Source organism: Octopus bimaculoides, chromosome 7 (assembly GCF_001194135.2).
Source record: "Octopus bimaculoides isolate UCB-OBI-ISO-001 chromosome 7, ASM119413v2, whole genome shotgun sequence".
Lineage (NCBI taxonomy): Eukaryota > Metazoa > Mollusca > Cephalopoda > Octopoda > Octopodidae > Octopus > Octopus bimaculoides.
The window spans coordinates 25026246-25029789 of NC_068987.1; the positions used below are offsets into that span (position 1 = coordinate 25026246).

General features: G+C 35.5%; 1 protein-coding gene across 1 annotated transcript in view; it reads right to left on the reverse strand.

Moving 5' to 3' along the window:
* Positions 1-3544, reverse strand: part of LOC106882802 (bone morphogenetic protein 1) — a 58508-nt gene that overhangs the window by 39742 nt on the left and 15222 nt on the right. The gene's annotated exons all lie outside the window — the stretch shown is intronic.

The window sequence follows — 3544 nt, forward strand, 5'->3', positions numbered from 1 at the left end:
AATACGTAAAATTTGGTGGTGTTTACATTGTAGATGTAGATAGCCGAGGATCGTCGATGTCAGCATAATCAACTGATTCCGGCAGTTCTCGTTGTTGTTCGTTGCATTTAAAAAACTGGCCAAGAGTGCATTGAACTGTCTCCTTTTCGTCAAGAATTGCGTTATAAGTAGCAAAAGCTTCGTGGCAAGCCCCCGTTAACTTGGAAAAGCGTTGAGCATTTCGATCCATAGCTTTGAACATAGCAAGACCTTTTTCGATGTGTGCAAATGCTTGCTGCATTTTCTTAATGGTGAAGTGGTGTGGCACAGGTTCGACTTGCTCTTCTTTATTTTGTTACTCGTTTTCTTCGATTATCTTCTTCAATGTCGCAGGAAATTCCACTGCTGCGTGTTCGCCAACTGATGCGCTTACACCTTGCTTCTTAAGGAAGTAATAATTTCTCTGGTTTTTAAATCTCATAAATCATCTGATTTGCCTTGAACTCTAGATCTTTCTTCAGGTCCTATCAATCCAAATAAATAGAAGACTTTCCATTTCTTCAAAGATTTTGCCTCTTGTTGATGACAGTGTTCTTCATCCTTGGGGCTTCAAATGTTGATGTGTATAAAATTCTTATCCTTATAGGCACAATCGCCAACTTTTTCACCTTTATCATGATATTTTATCATCACCAACTTATCTTCCAGCGTTATAGCGTGACGCTTAGCACTTTCACGAGGAATTTTCTTAGGAGGCAAAAATTGAAGTTGCAAATGAATGTGAATGAGAGAATATAAACGATAAACAGATGTAAACAAAATTGAATTCAAAACAATCGCGGGAATCACGACGATGCCTAACGGTAGATATTTGAACTACCAGTGCAATATGAGTTCCGAAAGACAGGTAAGTAAAACAATACCGCTGATTTCATGCTTCAGTGACCTAGGTTACACTACTTTATGGTGTATAGTTTAGCATTTACTGTATTTCAATATGATTTTATATGCTTTTATTCTTATTTATTGTAACATGATTTTACATGCTTTTAATGTTTTTTAGCATTTTTACGATTCCAATATTATTGGCGGACCGACGCAAAGTCGAGTAAAACGACTTAATTTGATTGTTATTTTCCATATATTATTTTTGAAAACTGACGTATCTTCGAGAACGACATTAGTTGAAACAACTTAAGCCGAGGTAGCCCTGTAGCGACGGGGGAAATACCATTAACGTCCAGCGTGTTAACAATGTTATCAGCTCGCCGCCTTAACGAGTAATCTAAAAGTGATGTTTATTTTTAAGGCAAGTGTTACTGTCCACAGTAGCGAGGCAAGGACTCTCGGTGTCCGAGAGCATTGGCAGTTTTTACGTCACAGTATTTAAGTCCCACACGCCAAGTACTTATCTACATCTCAGAGCACCTAAACTTCTAGGTTTTTCACCAGTCTCTCCTTTGGATTTTAAAACAACCCAAATTATTAAAAAGGAAAGGACACATACATGATAACGTAGTCCTAGGGAAGAAAAAAAGCGTGAGGATTATAGTTACTACATCTCTGATCGATCAGGTTTGAATTGTAGTTAAAGAACAAAATCTGTTGTGCATATTCAAATAAAAAGAAAGGAGAAAAGAAAGAATGAAGGAAAGGACGGGAAAAAAAAAAGAGACGCCATTCTTAATATGACTGATCAGGTTGGTTAAGTAGAACGTAAGTTCTCGAAGATATAGGTGAAATGATGACAACCTAAGTCATGTAACCATCTTCTCTCCGTTTAGCTCCACAATAGCTTTGTAGTTCTTTAGCAGAAAATCTCAAATCTAAAACCCTGCAAAATCCATGTTTTTCGAGTGAGAGAAAGGTCACAGATAGGTATAATGCGTCACAGAAAATTTTGCATCCTTCACACCAGACCCGGGAGCGGTTGATTCACCTTCTCGGTCACTACTTGCTATGCTCCTGACAGTACATTAAGATTGTTCCGGTGCATGCTCAGTGTTTATATGGTCCTATTTCTTCAACTTCATGAAGAAGAAGGACTTGAAACAGGAAGGAAGTGAAAACTTAAACAATCCCATTTCTGACCAGAATAAAATAGGATAAGCATTATTTTTTTACTTGCAGAAACAACCACAGCTAATACAGTGAAGAATGTCATTGTAGCTACTTGATTTAAGTGTACAAGTGTACGGGGTCAATAGGTTTGTAATATGCTTTGGTGCAGTGATAAGCACTACTATCCTGTGTGCAACTGACAAAGCGTTCAAATACCGCTAGCAGTATTACAACTTTTTCCATCATCTTCTTCACACATACATGTATGTATGTGTGTATGTATGTTTGTCTATATATATATATATATATATATATATGCACACATTTCAAACAATTATTAAGACTACAGAGACAGGTACATCATCAAATTTTTTTCTTTTAATTTTACAGTTTGTCGTATAGCATAATTATTCGGTTACAATGACCGACTCGTGTTTCTGAGAGCTAACACAGTACGCGCCAGGATAGTTTTATCCCTATACACTCACATTATATATTGTTCTAAACGAGAATCCTGTTATGTAGAAAATAAGTGTAAGACTAAAAATGTAATATATAGATGTAAAGTTACATCTGAGGGTAAGGAATTCTTTTACATCGGTGGGGCATGATTAATTTTCAAGAGGAGACTGGCAAATCATTTGAGTTCATTTAAGGACAAAAGTAAAAGGTTCCAAATGAGTCTTAGCAAATTAATATGTTCTTTTAAGGCAGTAACAAAGACTATATTATTAATTGGGAATTAATTTGTACTGCAAAACCATACAGACCTGGAACCAATACATGTGACTTATGTTCAGAAGAATCTTACCTGATTTTTACATCCAAGGGTAATGTAATAAGTTCTAGACAGGAACAAGCACTGAGGCACTTGCACGGGAAGAGACCCACATTTGCCAAGTATAAATGAATAGTTATCATTTAAACAATAGAGGGTTTTGAAACAATGGACTTAAAATGATTATCCAATAAAAACCTGAAATGCAGATTGTTTGCGTCTAACTTAACGGACAACTCTACATTATACAACGCGGGGTAGATAAAAGAAAATCTTCAAACGGCCAAATCAGAGGATATCAAATAAAGATCCTGAAGAAACTACACCTGTTTTATAGTAGGGTTGGTCTATGTAAGGCGGTATATAAGTTAAAGAATTAAATGTAATGCTACGCAACTTCGTAGTAATCCTTGTTATTAATATTGTTAATATATATGTATAAAGAATCTTGCAAACCAAATCCCAAAACGAAATGTATATATATATATAGTCCTCACGTTGTTGTTTTTGTTGTTGTTTTTTCTCTTTTTCCATTTTTTGAACTTATATATATATTGATTTCTCCGTATTCTTTCTGTTGAAGAGCGTAGCTCGAAACGTTAAAGACTTTCTGTATTCCCGAGCGTTAAGCTAATACATCCTTTTGTTGTTTACACCACCTGTCCTCGTCTGTTGTTGTTTTGTTCCGTAAATTCTACCATATATATATATATATATATATATATA